The following is a 17,980-nucleotide window of genomic DNA, read 5'->3' as shown; positions in this document are numbered from 1 at the left end:
CAATTTTTCCAACTCAAACTTTAACACTAGCAATTGCATTGGAAGGCAAAAATAGTGTTTTTGTGGCAGCAAGTGTGCCTTGGTCTCAATTCATGGTCCCAAGGAGGGAGAAAGGAGATAAAGGGTTGCTTGGTAGCCTTTTTGTGGATCTTTTCTGTTATCAAACTATCAAATCAACCTAAAGCATGAACAACTATCTTAATCATAAAAAACAACCTAAGTGACAAAGCAAGATTTTAACCTAAATAACAAAAATTATTCTTTGAATGCAATAAAAAAGCATAAAAGTACACAAAGGAGGTACTAGGCACTTGGGTTGGGCCCAACCCTAAGAGCTACAACCTCCTAAGAAAGATCAAAGCTGGTACAAAGCTAGATTCATCTTCATTGATAAAAAAATAATAGTTACATCACAAAAACTGTCTGCTAGAAGAAGCTCGAAAATGTGCTGATATAGGGCTGCACTAAAGTGCGAAAACAAACTATCAAATGGCTAAAATCTAACTAAAATCTTACTAACAAAACTGAGGCCCTAAGCCTTCTTATTTATACAAATGGGGACCTCCAACTATCCTCCTAAAATCAAGGAACTCGGCTTCTTGGAACTGAAGATAACAGTAGTCCTACTTGACTTGCTTGGCTGCTCCTTGGCTTTGTGCTTCAACTTTTTGATGGATAATTCAAGGTAAGGGCTCATAAATGAAGGGGATAGCCTCCTACAAATCCTCTCCCTTGTTCTTCCACGAATTTGGCTGCCAAATGCTCATTAAACCTTTGATTTTGTCTCAAAATTGACAAAAATATGCATAAAGCACACATTAGACTTTTTGGCATAATGACTAACCCAATTCACTCTATTAGCATAAATATAACAAAAAAAATGCAATAAACTAATGAGAATGGTGGATTAAGTCGAATTAAGAGGCAAAATGAGCCCATATAATTACCCATTTCTGGGGCTCATCATCACCCCCCTACTGAAGGTGTTGCTTATCCTCTGAGCAACTAGTCTATCTTCTCATCTTTGATGGCCCTAGTGGCCTCCCTATCATTCCAAGCTTCTGATGTGGTCTACTCGTGTGCCATAAAATTCCGCCTTCTTGTCCATGTCCTTCCACTACTCCTCCTATTCTGCTTGTTTGAATTCTTGTGCTTTTCCTGGCCTTGGAATACATGGAGGCCTACCTTTTTCTCTTCTTTGTTTTTCCTTCTGTTTGAATGTCTGGTGCTTCCCCATTACTATTCTTCTCAAGTTTTTTGGTTTGCTCCTCCTCTTCACTGTTGGTTTTCTTCTACATTTTAAGGCTTTTATTGCCCAGCTGGCCATGTAGGCCATTTGGGCTTCTCTTTCCTGTAACTACTGTTTTAAAAATCTGCACTTCATCTGCTGCCTGAGACTCTTTTTCTTGCAGTAGTTTCATTAGCATTTCAACATCAACTTGTGGCTCTCCCTCTTGCTGCTATTTCTCTATTGCTTCATTGTCTGTTAGGGGACCTTCTTGCTGTTGCTGCCCTCCCAAGATGGACAACCTATCTCCCTTATGAATTTCCTGCTGTTGTAACTGCTTTTCTGGTAGTTCATTTTCTTCCTGTAGATGGGCTCTCTTACTGCTCTCTATGTGCCTTACTATGGCCAACTCTCCTCTTAATTCCTTTAGCTTGTCCTCCATGTGGTGTTGAGTGTTTTTTTTATTCTTTAAAAAAAGAAAAAATGTTCAAGTGAGAAAAGTAGGCAAAATTGAAACAAAGGATAGTTCTGTCTTTTCCTGAAACCAAATAAGGAATTTCCCGTGTGCTTCTCCTTGCAACATCAAATGGAAATAATTCACCTGTTTTAAACTGATTTTATCCTGAATTTGACTCTCTTCTTTTGAAAAGAAATTTTTTTTTGACAGAATAGAGGATAAATACACAGGTTCTTTTCAGAGAGTAGGCAGAAATGCAAATTCGTTTTTTTTGTTTTCAAACATGCTGGTTTCTGCAGTTACATGTATGTTTTTTTTCACATAAGCTGGTTTCTACAGTTGCATGTATTTTCTTTACAGTAGAATTTGAGAAAGAAGGAGACAAACTTCGAATGTAGAAAAGAAAACAGAGAACTGTGTAGAACTTAGGGAAAATATGCAGGCAGACTTTTAAGCTTCACTCTCTTTTTTTTTAATCCACTGCTATGTTTTTAATCCACCACCTTATTCAAATAAGTCATATGCAGAGAGGTTTTCCAAGCCTACCTCGTTTCCAGCTTGAATTTTGACAAAAATCTTAGGTTTTCCTTCTATAGAGTTATTCTCTGCCCTTCCTGTAGAAATCTTCCGGCTCTTGTAGACTGTGTTTTCCGTTCCTGTAAAACCCGATAAGAAGGAGGGTTTTGAAAAATGGCAGAGAATGACTGGTTGGCTTCTATGGAGGTAGTATAGAGCTTGTTGCAGCTGTGGGAATGATAATAAAATGGAAACAAAGGTGGTGAGAGTGTTTCAAAGATCAGTTCTTACTGCTGTTTATGGAGACTTCTGGTGATGGAGGGTGAGCTGGCCATGTGTACGTTGGCCCCATGCAGACCGTTGGTATCCATTGTGGTGCTATTATGAAACTTCATGTTTTTTTCCTGTTAATCACTTGACATAAGTTGCGCTAGAGTTCAAAACATCTGCTACTACCTGTTTTTTAAATTTTTTGTGAGTTGACTATACACGTGTGCTGTGTGATCTTCGGATGAGTGCAATCGAACCAGCTGAGGGTGTTCAGTTAACTGGCCACCTTTCTGGCTTAATACAACCATTTCATTTGTTTATGAAGTTTTGAATCATACAGATGAAAATAGAGGAACTATTTTAGACACTTACCTGTAAGTTGAAATGTGTGTGCTGCTTGGTTCTTTTGCTACTGCATGCTCATATTCAATTGTTGCATGCTTGTATCCCTTCTGCTATATGCTTTTTGCTGTCTGATGTGTGGCTATTTTTCTTGTGCAGGTATCCTCTGGTTGGATCTAAGCTGCAGGAGTTTGTTTCAAACTTCAGATTTGCACCCTCATGCTGTTGATGCTAGATTTTTGCAGGACAATGACTTGTTTTGTCCATAGCTTCCAAACGATACACTGGATTGACATGAAATTCTTTGAGCATGTTTCTATCATCATTATGCACCTCCCATAGAAAAATTGTGGTCAATGGATGCATAGAATTTGAGAAAAACTGAAAATAGTTGAAGGTGACAGAGATCAATTTCTTGGAAACCATGTACTAGAATTGGTTGAAATTGCTTTGGTAGGTTACTATCACCCATATGCATCTCCCCATGAAATAGGTTTTTAAATGGATGGATGGATATGGAGAAAATGCAAAAATGGTTGAAGGTGATGGAGGCTGATTTCTTGGAAACCGTGCACTGGAATTTGCTGAAATTTCTTGGGCATGTTGCCATCATCCCTATACAACTCCCCATGAAACAGTTTTTTAAATGGATGCATGGTTTTCAAGTTAGGGAAAAAACAAATTTCTGCTCTATGTATTTTTGTATCAAAGCATTCTGCAGTTTTTGCACAGTAAGAAAAAATGATCTTGGGCTGTAATGCAGACTTGGAATTGATGGGAGAGAGGTTTGAAGATTGGAGGGGTATTTATAAACCCTTTATGAGGCTTTCCTGTTCCCCAAATTTCTTTTGAAGTCCATTTCTAGCTCTTTGTAATTTCTACAAGATCCTCCTGTAGAAAACACTGTGTTCAAAAAAGAAGCACAGTGAGGTGGAAAGAATGTCAAAAATGATGGAGAAAGGTGAGGGAAGGTAGGATAGGTGCTATTATTTGTTTCAGAGCTTTCTTGACACCTGCTGTAGCTTCCTGAAGTCCTCCTGCAAATCTGCAATACAACTGGAAATTCATTTTTTTCTTTTTCTCTTTTTTTTTGAGAACAACTAGGGCGTCTCAAGGAGGTTTTCACCCCAATTGCCTGCAAGGGAGGTTTTCACCCAGGGATCTTATTCCCTTTTTCTTTTCTCTTCTTTATAACCCATTGACCGCCCCATGGAGGTTTTCAATCAATGAGACAATCCGAGGCACCTCCGAGGAGGTTTTCACCTTAGATTTTTATTTTTCTCTTATTTTTCATTTTTTTCATTTTTTTTATTTTTTATTTTTTACCCTACCCGACTTGGAAAAAAATCATTTTTAAGTATAAGAATACTTCCAATGAAGCCATGTGCACATCGAGATGATAGACAAAATGATGTGGAGGCTTGAAATGCATGCTTTGGCAGGTATCTAGATATCAGAGACCAAATGATTTGACTTTGAAGGGATCAAGCATAGTTGAGGAAGAGAGTACTGCAGGGACTTAGTGACCGTTTGGAACCATATCTCAATATAGTTGTGATGTTCTTGGTACTTTTGCTGATCTTTATCATTCTTCATGTCTTCTTCTATCATGACCTTCACATCTTCTTCTTTTTGCTAATTTTTCTTTTGAATACATGGAGGATTTGATGGTAACCATGAGGGAGCTCTCTCGATCTCTAATTATGATGTTTTCTCTTCATCAAGTGCAACCCATGGTCCTTTGATCTTCTCTTTTGCATCTTCTTCTGCTGGATGTGGTCCTTCAATGATATCAATATGATCTCTGTTTTGCAATACTCTTCCTAAGATATGGTGAGTATCATTGAGCTCAAGAGGACTTGTTTGGAAATGTTGTACCTCATCATTGTAATTTGGTTGAGCTACTCTAATGTGCGGGTTTGGAAATGGCGGTTCCCCACTATATACTTGCTGAGCTTGTTTGTTATTCAGGTTCGGGTTCGGCTGAGGAGGCATTTGGGGTTGCCTTGGTGAAGCAGGAGGTGATGGTTGCAGTTGAGCAGATGGTGGAGGCAAAGGAGCGGGAGGAGGGTTGTACTTGGGCCTCCACCCCCTAACGAGATGCATTCCACTGAGGCTATGGCTGAGCATAGGGGTGAAATGGATGAGTAGTTGGTTGAGCATGATATTGAGATAGATATGACCAAGGAGGGGGTGTGGACCAGGAAGGATGAGCAGGGGGACCCCAAGAAGGCATGAAAGTGGCTTGATAGGAGTTGTAATAAGTCTGGGATGTCCCTTGCATTCTCTGTTGGTAAGGTCTAGGTCCATGTGGCCTCCTTTGGTTTATGAAATAGAATGGTTCAGTGGCACCTTCGGCCCTCTGATATGCAGCTTTAATTCTGGGCAAGGAAGGGCACTGATTCGTAGGATGGTCTTCTTCACAGACAAAACACACTTCTATGGAGTGCAATGGACATTCGTTCCTAGGATGATTTCTAGTGCACCTGGGACAAAAAATGGCCAAAGCCCTCTCTGCTTCCTCTCGATATATTTTGATATGCATGGCAAGCATCTGCCTCATATCACTCTAGAAATCTTCCCACATGTTTCCAATTTCACCTTCAATGGATGAGTTGGAAGAAAGTGTACTGCTCCCAACATTTATGTTTTCATCTATTGGCTCCAGAGGAATGTTTTCTTCTTCTTCTCCCCTATAGGTTCTTCAAATATGTCTTGCTGTTATCTAAGGGTGTTTCTTGATTACAGCCATCGAAGAAGAGAGAAGGTTGGTTGTGTGAAGTAGTGGGGGTGTTTGAAAAGCATTTTTCTAGATTATCTCTACTCTTACGAGGCATGAAAGGAAATCTTTTTGGTTGGTTTTTGTTTTTTCTGCTTGTACCTGTAAAACTAAAATTGATTGAACAACAAATTGCAATTAACTGAAATCTATCTTGCTGAAATGAAAATGCAGAATTGAAATGAAAGCAGGAAATGATTAATCTATTTTGCTGAAATGAAATTGTAGGATTAAAATGAAAACAGGAAAGGACTAATCTATTTCGCTGAAATGAAATTGCAAAATTGAAATGAAAGCGGGAAATGACTAATCTATGCTTGCTGAAATGAAATTGCAGAATTGAAATGGAAGCAGGGAATGCCTAATTTATGCTTGTTGAAATGAAAATTGCAAAATTTGAAATGAAAGTAAGAAATGTCTAATCTACGCTCGCTGAAATGAAATTTGCAGGATTGAAATGAAATAAATTACTTAGCAGAATGTTGTAGTGAAAATAAAAGAAAAGAAGTAATCACAAAGTACTCTGACACTTCCCCGGAAACAGCTCCAAAAAGATGGTAAGCTCCAGTATTGCAGCAATGATGCTGCAACTCTTGGGACTCCCTACTTTATTTTTATCAACCCGATAGTTCGTAACAAACTTGGAAGCAATGGTGCTATATGCACAATTACTAGCTCTTATTGTAGGCTGTCACTTGATTAGCTGGCACAAGTTCGCTAGGAGCTTAAGCCAACTTCTATGAGTTCTTAGAAGAAGCTTTTAACTGTGATGAACGAAAGCTAACTCAAAAAAGGCTAGTCTACTTATAGAAAGAAGATGAAAGCTAAAAGGAAATGCAAACCCTAGTAAACCTTAGCTTTACCGACTAACCCTACTTGTGCAAGAAAAGAGATGTAAGCTACCGAAATGGATGCCATTGACTATTGCAAAGGTAAAATGCATGTGTTTAAGCTACTTCTGAAGGAAAATATGGAAAAATCATCTTCTTGTATTTTTGAGTAATTTTATGCAGAATTATTATGCATGTGTTTTAACTATTTTTTACTGTGCAGAGGTTTACTGGCGAAAGGAAATGGAGTGGGTGTTTGCAGGAGGTTTGGAAGGTGTGGAGAGGACCTAAGGGGTTCCTAGCACCCTTCTGGAGATTTCCATTGTGCTCAGATCTCGAAAAATCCCTTGCGTGAACTTCTACAGGAGGCTGCAGGGTATCTACAGGAAATTCTACAGGAATTTCTACAGGAATAGGTCGGAAGTGGTTTTTAGAAGGTTGAAGATGGAAAACCGGTGGGAAAGTGGAAATGAAGGATGGATAGGGATGTTAAGGAGTCTAGAACCTAGTAAATGAAGCTTAGGAGTGAAGGAGATGGTTGGATTTGTTCAAAGGTGAAGGAAGCAATTTTGTACAAGAATGTAGAAATTAGGGCAGTCTGGGAAAGTATGGTGAATGAGTGAAGGAAATCTTGAGAGAGAGATTGGAGCAGGTTGTATGATAGAGGAAGGATAGGCTGGAGTGTCTTACAGGTGTTCTGCACACTTCTTTCCAAACTGACCCAAGCAAAGACTAAGAAAACAAAGTTTTATCTATTTTGACCTAATTCTGACCTATAAACCAGAAAAGTGATGAACAGAACATTATAAACAGGAAGCTATGCAAAAAAGCTATGGATTCTGAGTAAGAATAGATCTAAGCATGAAAACACAACTAATATCAATTTTTCCAACTCAAACTCTAACACTAGCAATTGCATTGGAAGGCAAAAATAGTGTTTTTGTGGCAGCAAGTGTGCCTTGGTCTCAATTCATCGTCCCAAGGAGGGAGAAAGGAGATCAAGGGTTGCTTGGTAGTCCTTTTGTTGATCTTTTCTGTTATCAAACTATCAAATCAACCTGAAGCATGAAAAACTATCTTAATTATAAAAACAATCTAAGTAACAAAGCAAGATTTTAACCTAAATAACAAAAATTATTCTATGAACGTAAGAAAAACACATAAAAGTACACAAAGGAGGTACTAGGCACTTGGGTTGGGCCCAACCCCAAGAGCTATAGCCTCCTGAGAAAGATCAGAGCTGGTGCAAAGTTGGATTCATCTTCATTGATTAAAAAATAATAGTTACATCACAAAAACTATCTGCAAGAAGAAGCTCGAAAATGTGCTGATACAGGGCTTCACTAAAGTGCGAAAATAGACTATCAAATGGTTAAAATCTAACTAAAATCTGACTAACAAAACCGAGGCTTTAAGCCTTCTTATTTATACAAATGGGGACCTTCAACAGTCCTCCTAAAATCAAGGAACTCGGCTTGCTAGAACTGAAGATAGCAACAATCCTACTTGACTTGCTTGGTTGCCCCTTGGCTTTGTGCTCCAAGTTTTTGATGGAGAATTCATGGTAAGGGCTCATAAATGAAGGGGACACCGTCCTACAAATGCTCTCCCTTGTTCTTCCACAAATTTGACTGCCAAATGTTCATTAAACCTTTGATTTTGTCTCAAAATTGACCAAAAATCTGCATAAAGCACACATTAGACTTTTTAGCATTATGACTAACCCAATTCACTCTATTAGCATAAATATAATAAAAAACATGCAATAAACTAATGAGAATGGTGGATTAAGTCGAATTAAGAGGAAAAATGAGCCCATATAATCACCCATTTTTGGGGCTCATCAGGGCCGACGGGTGAACCGATGGAACGGGCAGGGCCGAACGATGCAAGGGAAGGTCGCCGTGTTGAAATATGAGTTAAGTCGATGGACGAGCGTTTGGTGGCAGGTCAGCTGGGCGACCTCTCAACGAGCAGGCAAACGTATAAGTAGGCGGACGAGTTGTTGTGGAGGAGCATTCGAACTTGGTGAACTCACAAGTCATTTGGAAGTGCGAGTTAAAGGTGCGAGAGTTCTGTGGTTAGGAGTGTGGATGTGCCCGCATGATGGGTAGAATAGTGAAGTGTAACCAAGCAGAGCGGACGGTCGTTGGACGGGTGACCCGAGTAGGGAGTTGGGTGAAAGAGCGCAGGGCAGCTGGGTGCGGTTGGCACGACGGACAGGTTGGGCGACCCGGGTAGGGCGTCGGGTGAACGTGCAGAGGTGTGACCGAGTGGAGTAACCAAGTAGGGCATCCGTGTGGAGGATCGTGTGGGGTGTGCAGAGGGCGTGCCCACTGAGTGACGAGTAGACCAAATGGGAGACAAGTTGGTGAACCGGGTGAGGGCGACCCGCGGTTGGGTGGCCCACGTGCTGGGTGGAAATGAAACAAAGTGTGGGTTGGTGAACGAAGGTGTGATGAGGACGTGCGGAGAATGCCCAAGGTGGGTGACATGAGCACGGCTAGCGTGCCTGAGTTGGGCAAACAACATGAAACGTGCGACAGGTGAACGGAGAGTTGGACGAGTCGTGCGGCGACCGTTCAGAGGCGCCGACGAGCTGAGCAACCGAGTTTGCCGAAATTGTGAAAATTTGGCTAAGTGTAAATTTGGGATTTCCTCCAAGATTTAACTTGTATTGTGAAAATTGAAGATTATATATATTGGTATACGGGCAGACTCACATCGGGGAGTTGCTTATCCTATTTATACTGTTGTGCAATTGTTCATGTTATTGCTGTTTATGATGAATATTCATGGTTTTCATCATGTATAAAGGATAAACTAATACTTGGTAACGAAAAATGAATTGAGTACAAATGTTAGGCGTAGTCCATGACCGTGAGTATTGGTGAAAAGAAAATGGTCGGTGGTGCCGCACCTCGCTATAGTGCAGTTGGAAGATTACCACTAGTGTAGGGGCGTGACACCAGGACTCTCTTACGCTCTATAAGATAACGGAGATCTCACGGTCCAGTGCGCGGACGAAATTATCATGAGAAAAATAGGTGGCTTGCAATACGGAGACAGATCTTTGAAACAACAATGGTCGTTGCCAGGTATTTTGCGAAATAGGTTCTCGAGTTTTGTGTTAAGGATGATCATAAGTTACATAGTGTTTTTGGGTATAATCACATATGTTTCTGGCCAAGAGACGGGTTGTTTGAATAAAGAAATGCAATCTCTCATGGCTTTTAAAAGCTGTTTGCATGCTCCTATGGGGTGTTTGGTTTCTTGGAATGTTTCATTCAATTGTTGCGAGTGGGAAGGTGTCACCTGCGACACAAGGACTGGCCATGTCGTTGCGGTGGATTTGCATAATTGCAGTTTGACTAGTGTCTTTCAACCTACAGTGCTGATTGACTTAAAGTATTTGCGGAATTTGAATGTTAGCTTCAATAATTTTACAGGACAACCTATTCCCCAACATCTGGGTTTGTTGAGAAATTTGAGATATCTTAACCTGTCCATAGTGGGATTTGAAAGCACCATAACATGGAGGCTCGAAAATCTATCTAGCTTGATAGTACTCGATCTCATTTCCCTTGTCTCTATGTTGAGGAGTCCCAACCTTACGTGGCTTACATCCCTCACGGCAATGGAACAACCTTATCTCTAGGGAGTCAATCTCTCAGCGACATCAGTCACATGGGGCCAATTAGTAAGTCCTTTGACAAAGCTCAGAAATCTTACAATGACATAATGCGCGCTGACGGGTTCCATTCCCACTTCCCTACAGAATCTTACATCTCTGGAAATTCTTCATCTGGATGGAAACAATTTTCAGTGTGAATTCCCTACTTGGTTCGGGAATATGACAAGTTTGGTCTCTCTACAGATCTCTAATTCAAATCTCAATGATCTTTTTCCGTTCGAGCATCTCTCTCAGCTTCCTCACATGCAAAGGATATATTTGGTAAATAATAAAATATCCGGCAACATTTCTCTGATTTTTGAAGCAAGATGGAAAATTCACCCTTTTCCATATGTCAAACAATGGTTTGTACGGCTCCATACCATCTTCTATAGGAAATCTATTATCTCTGTCTGAGCTGCATCTGAACAACGACACGTTAGAAGGATTCCAAAGTCACTGGCCCTCCTCCACTACTAGACCTGGGATACACTAACATTACAGGTCCGATACCCTTAGGAATCTACACGATGTTGAAGTCTTTAGTTTTCCCACATTTAGAGTCGAATAAACTCGACGAGCAGATTCCTTCTTGCATTTGTAATCAGACAAAGAACCTGCAAGTTCTGGATCTTTCAGGCAATAAACTACATGGGTACCTGCAAATCGGTAATTGCTCTTCTCTCAAGGTACTGAATGTCGCAAAAAATAATTTGGAAGGACAGATACCGGTGGAGCTTGGAAAATTGAAGAAACCGCTGATATTGGGCATCAGCAACAACAATTTAAGCGGACATATACCCTCGTCCTTGCAAAATTGCAAAATGTTGGAATCATTGGCTTCGAGTAGAAACAGTCTATCAGGGACTGTGCCTGAATGGATTGGAGATCTGTCGATGCTCAGCATTCTCCTTCTTAGATCAAATAATTTAAAAGGGGGATACCTATCCAAATTCGCTACGTTCAAAAACTCCAAATTATCGACCTGGCAATGAACCTCCTGTCAGGTCCCATTCCGCAACAACTTTCAAACATATCAGTAGTGACTAATGAAGATTTCATAAGGTCTAGGCCCACTAGACTTGGCTCTTCACAGTACTATAGTGAAGAAGTTTATTTGGTGGAGAAGGGGCACGAATTGGCGTATAAATAAGTCGACATCTGGACTGACACAGTCGTAGATCTCTCTGCAAACAGCGTTAATGGTGAGATCCCCAAGGATCTTGGATATCTCAAAGGATTGCGGACTTTGAATATATCCCATAATCATCTTAGTGGAGACATTCCCAAAGAATTTAGCAAATTGTTGGAACTAGAAACTTTGGATATATCAAGCAACCAGTTACAAGGTGCAATACCAGCAAGACTTGCTGGGCTTACCTTCCTCAGTTCTTTAAACCTATCGAATAACAACCTATCAGGGAGGATTCCATCTAACCCTCATTGGGACACATTTGAGCCAGCTTCATTCTCGGGCAATCCGGAGCTATGTGGGCCTCCGCTTCAGAGGAGCTGCGTTGTTCATGCTTCAGAGGCAGGCAACTACAGCTGTGCGCATACTGAGTATTGGTGGGAATCGGGTGGGAATCGCGGAAAGCTGGAATGGGATTTGGATGTGCAATTGGGTTTGGAAGTGTGATCGGAGTATTAGCTCTGAGCACGCGTTTGAGGACGAAATATTTTCAGGCTGGTTACAGGTTTATGAACTCTTTTGTAAGCATTCGATATATGAGAGAAATATCTCTGTCAGTGTTGCCCTAATATTTGCACTGTCAAGGCCTAATATGTGTAGAATTAATGGAAACAAATAAATAAATATACGAAGGCCGAGCAAAGCAGGTAGACTGACTTTTTATGTCAAGGGAGCGTTGTTATTCCCTGCAATCTGAGTAATCTATTCTATGTTTAGTACTCGATTTTGTCATGCTTGGTTTGGACACTCTCAAACGGCTTCAATCACCACCTTAACCTGGAAGAGAAAATAATCTTAAATTCTTGATCACCGAAGTCGAGAAATAATCTTAAATTCTTGATCGTGACATCTGTAATTAGAGTTAGTAGATATTTTGAATCAGTGTACTTTACTTTTTCGTTACCATTTTTGTATGACCGTGACATCTGCCGAAGTACAATTAGGCAGATATTTCGCCCTCTTAACCGCACTTGCTGGAAGGATCTCTCCATTTTGCAGGGCTTGCGAGCCTGCTCGAGTTTTAGCTGGGCTGGGTAATCCTCTCAAACACGTCCATGAATTGCCACTCTCCAAGATTCTCCCTTACTCGCCAGACTTTCCAAGACATGCCTAATGCTCTGCCTAGAGTCTAAAATCAGAGACCACTTCAGCTGTCCCCTCTGGCGGTTTGTTTGCAAATGAGCAAGAGCCACCAGAATGCACCGTGACCATAGGCCGCGATGAGTTGTTTGGCCAAACTGCTTTTCGGAAATCGGGAGTCCTTTATCAGTTAAACCTCGATTTGTTTGACCCGCTGAACTTTGAAGGATGAGCATTAAGGGCTGTCGATTTCCCTTAAATCTCTGAAAGCCTCACCCATAAACCCAATCAACTATATGAAAGCAAGTCTTATCAGTAACTCGGACTTCAAATTTTAGTATTTGGAATGGATTACCGTAATCCCACCCATATATGGTGATTTAGTCAACTCCCGTGTTTCATATACTCTGAAGAGGGAATTGCCTTTGCAGTCTCCTTCAAATGAACAGACGATGCCAATTTATTTGTTTCCTGGAACCAGCTTGTGCAACACATTTACAATCTCTGAATGCAATCTTAGAACAGGACAGATGTACCGCCACGCGACAAACAATACATCTTTAAATTGAAGAATTCGAAATTGGCACGAGACCAATGGACTGTGGTGACAGAGACTACTTCAAGCGCATATTACCGGGGAAGCTTGTCTGTGATAACTACACTCTTAGTTCCTCTGGCGTCCTCAACTTTGTTTTTGACTTTTGCGTTGCTCTTACTGAGAGAAGGCTTTTTCCATTTCAAGATAACATTACAACCCCCAGCAAGGCAGTGAGTAGCCACACCGACACGAATAAACCAGAATCATAAAAAAAAAACCTTGATTGTAAGGACTCAGGAACTCTGACAAACGCCTTGAAGCTTTCCATTAAAGGAAAAGAGTTATGTAAATTACAAGTTGAGCATAGATTGAATTGAATTACACATATTTATCGTATTAAAATTCGCAACACCTTCACGTTCTTATCAGATTGTGGAGACCCTTCTTACCTGGACATTGTAACACAATATAAAATGGTGAACTCCATTTTCGTCATCTTCGCCTACCGATGGAGGACTAGAGAACGATTCAAGGATCTGGACTAGGCCGTGCGATTCATAAATTGTAAATCCACAGTTATATTCTCGTCGTGTTTCTGGTAACATAGAATTCCACAGTTATAACAGGCATCTATTATATCAATTTCCACCTTGTAACGTTGCATTCAGAAATAGGCTTTGGAACAAAAATAGGACTTGCCATTAATCGTGGATTTGCGCTATATATAAATCCCTTACAATACCACCATATTTCGATGATATATAACTGCTCTCGGCAAAGTGCATGAGCCTTAAACATGTATGTATAAAGTTGCAAGCCCTTCATTTTCGACAATAAAGTTTCGATCCTTTTTTCCAATGGAAAAAAATCATCCTACCTCCATTAATTAAAAGAGGGAGTTACACATTTCTGCGAGAATTTAGTTCTTTTACGGCGTATTTCACTGTGTAGTCATGACACAAAAGAAACAAATCTGCAAACAAATAGTCACCGGTAGTAAAATAAACAGAGGAAAACTCCCTAGTACCTCATAGCATGACAGAAAATACAAAATAAAAACTCCATATGCCTCGCAGAAGCTCAATATAGGGCGCCTATGAGCAAAAAAGAGAAAAACAACCTAATTATTGCACAAAGGATCCTGTTTCTCCTATCACTCTGTCAATGAGGAGCTCAAAGAAAATCATAAATCACTCCGTTAATGAGGAGCTCAAAGAAAATCATAAATCATACGACTGAAGAGAGATCCCACTTTTAGAAAGAGCATCCATCAATAAATAGGTGCATAATGTTGTATTATATATAACTGCATTGAACACCTTTGTAAGAACTCAACGATCTCAAATTCTCAAATAGTACGAGTGCTCAAATTTCCTTCTATTCACAGCTGGGCTAGAGACCTGTGGCCGGTGATCGCATGTAGAACTGTCATGTAATTTTATGAAAAAGAAATCTTTTCATGCAGCAGATAGAACCTGTTACGATTTTAATGCTCAACTGATAATAGCAAACTCTGTCCTTAGATCAGATCTTGCCCTGCAGAATTCTGATACAGCAGTGGCAATCATGAAAAAATAAATTGTTGGGACTAACATAACTTTGAAACTAGTCATCTTAAGATGTATTGCGATTTACCCCTAAGGGTTAGTTCCATTAGTTGGTGATGTTATTATTAGAATGTTATCGATTATCTAGCACGTTGTATAAGTTCTCAATTCAATTCCCGCATCGCAAAGTCTATGCATGTCACTTTACATTGTATACCATCCCTAAAACTAGGCAAAGTGCTGGGGAGTTTCTCAAGGAGTTGCTCTAGGGAAGAGAGGTTGCTTATAACCATCCCTAGATACTAATTGTCCAAGGCCATTATGGAGACCCACCATATCGATTTAGGCCATGGCTCATAAGAGTCAAAAGAGGACTCAGTTTATAGATCTTCACAAGCACATATTTTTTGTGATGGTTTGTGTCAAATTTCACAGAAATAGTATCTCTAAAAGCACAACAATCATGTAACAAATCCAATCTTATATTACTCTCGCTATAATTTAGGAAGACAAATCAAGTCATGTTATCTAAATATCTACCATTCGTTTGCAAAAATGTAAAAATAAATTAATTAATTAAATTCAAAGGTTAAGGAAAGTAGAAGATAAAATTAAAAGCCCCTCAAGTCACGATTTTATAAGCCCGTCACAATCATAGGCAGAGAAACATTTTATTAGCTAAATAAGGAATTATATTTGTTATTGCCATTGGTTAGCATTAATAACTTGCCATGGGGAAATTTTCTTAATAATCTATTTTGATTGTCAGCAGAAAAGCTCAGCATTCAATGTGGTTGAAGATTGTATAGGGAGAGGGGAGTTACTTGATTACAAGTAGGAATATATATATTTAAACGTTGTATAAAGTTTTGATTTATATCTTCCAAGTTTAAGTTGCAATACATGTATGTATCTTGCAGTTTTATGTTTGATTTTTTGAGTGTTTTATTTTTTAATTTATTTCAGTATGCATGTCCTTCATGCCAATGATCATTTGACATAAAGGATTGTATGTTGTTTGTTGTGTTTGTAAATCTCTCTGCCTGGTTATCTTAGCTGTTTGTTGAATTACAAAAATTGGTGCTAAAAAATCCTTTCAATTGAAAGCAAACTGTCATAGAGAGTTTCCTTTTTCTCAAAGGCACTTGCAATTTAGAAGGATTATAGAAGAATTCCTCAGCCATGTAGAATTATTCTTGCAAGAATTTCTGCATAGTGAAAAATGCCAAATTAATAGCACAGTGACATATAAAAATAAAACGCTAAAACTCACTTTAAATACTATTGAAGTTGAAATATATTTCTTAGAAGTTTAAATAATATTGAAGTTGAAATATATTTCTTACAAACTTAATAAATGTGAGATTAAAATGAATATAGAGTAATTCATTTATTTTTTAAATAAATTTACAATATAGATAATTTCATAATTAATTAAAGATGACAATTTTTTATTTTTTTAAATTATATAAATTAAAATAATTCAATTCATAATGAATAAATAAGTAAAAATATATTTTTAAATGAAACATATAACAATTTTATTGGGCTACGTTAGCTTTCTATTCATCTATTTTTATAGTTATCCATTGATTCAATTAAGTAATTAAGTTAAGATTTTTATTTATTTGAGGAAATTAGACTATATTCTCAATTTGATTGTACTATTTTCATATTGACACTGCAAAGTTAATCAATTAATTGGTGGAGATTGCACTTAGTTTTCTATTAAATAATATTGTATTCTCTCTTAAACTGATACTATTGAGATACATAATTCAAATGTATATGTATTTTTGAAATTATCACAATTTAACAATCCTATCTATCTCTCTTTGTACCTTTTGAAACAATTACTAGTAAATAACAAGCTAGAACACTCAATTGTCATCTCACAAAAACATTTAAGTCATAGTAAAAAAAATCATAGAAATAAGTTATCGCTTAAATGAAAGACAAGTAGCTATTCTTTATATATTTTAAATTTGTATTTCACAATATCTATATATATTTTTTTAATTAAATTTGTTTATTATGTCTATTATTTTAAATAGTTAATAATTTTAAAATAAATATTATTTTTTTAATGAAAACTTTAATATTTATTAAATTTATATTGATTGCTTATGCTAAGAACATACGTGCTTCTTTCTTGATAGGTTGTCCTACTTTATACTACTTACCACTTTTTAAAGTAAGGTAGATTTATATGTTAAACTCTTATCACAAAGGTTTGTATTATTAGTCCCTGCCTGGGACTATTAGTGATCGCTCGCTCGTTGACCGAGCATTAGTTTATAGTTTGACCAATTTTTTCCAGTGTTTTTGCATTTTAACCTAAGTTTACGGGACCCAATTTCATTCAACAAAATTTTAAGCAAAGTTTTTGTTTCGGAAAACAATTGACCTCTTATTACAGCCTTCACGTTGTTCGATGCAAAAACACCTCGATGCAGGAAGGTTCGCCCAACGTTGTTTTAACCAAAGTCCTATGTGATTTTATTTTAACCAAAGTCTGGTTGTGGAAAAGTCTTTTATCATGCAAATCTTTTTCCATATCCAAACAGTTTTATCGTGCAAATTTTTTTCTATATCCAAAACGTTTTTAGAAGGGCATACATCTAAAGTTACTGCAGCGAATGTCCTTCCACATGTCCTTTTTGCACATGTCTTCCAAGGACCTTTCCACATGTCCTTTTGCATGCATGCAACATTAGTATTGTTAAGTGACACCATCCTTAGCCGGTGCATACTCGAGAGAGCAGTACGTTGATTTTCACCTTTCAAGACATTGTTTCTCGAACTTTGGCTTTGAGAGCCAGCAAAGGAGACATTGTTGCTGCAACTTGAGGCTTTGAGAGCCAGCAAAGGAGAGGTTCAACGATTGGCCTCGAGTTTCTCCAACAATTTCATGAAGTTTACTGTAAACTTATTAAATCTCGCTTCCTTATTTCCTACAGTCTGTGTAGCTTTCTCGTTTTCAGGTCTATTTTCCCTTCTTGCATGCTGGTCTTTCTCACTGGGCTTGCATTCTGTGTTGATTTCTCGTTTTCAGGTCTGGCTTCCCTTTTTGCATGCAAGCCTTTCTCACTCTACTTGCAGTTGGTATTTTTAATTAACTTGAACATCAAGCGCCTCGATCTTGAGATGCTTACTCCACGCATAGTTACCTGCAACCAAAGCTTTCAACTAACTGGGTAAGATCTTAAATAAGCTTCTAAGGGGAAGTTGTTATGTCTAAAATGTTGCACCTGCTGCAAAATCACTAATTTATTATATGTAAAGAATAAATAACAGACCACAAAGAAGCCAAACAGTTGATGGCCATTGTCACATTCTATTTACTGAGGGGATGGTACAAGTGGCGTAATTGAGAGGCATGTTCTCTAGCATCAACGATATTTCTTTATTTATTTTTATGTTTTTTAGTTTTCAGAAACAAGGTGGGTTCTGTATTTCTGCATGTTATATTTTTATACCTTATGGGCCTAAAGGAAAAAGTTTTCAATTATTCAATGAAGGTCTAGT

Source organism: Pinus tabuliformis, chromosome 5_1 (genome assembly GCF_031772625.1).
Source record: "Pinus tabuliformis cultivar Carrire ecotype Pingquan chromosome 5_1, CPIR1, whole genome shotgun sequence".
Lineage (NCBI taxonomy): Eukaryota > Viridiplantae > Streptophyta > Pinopsida > Pinales > Pinaceae > Pinus > Pinus tabuliformis.
Note: the sequence above shows the minus strand (reverse complement) of the source record.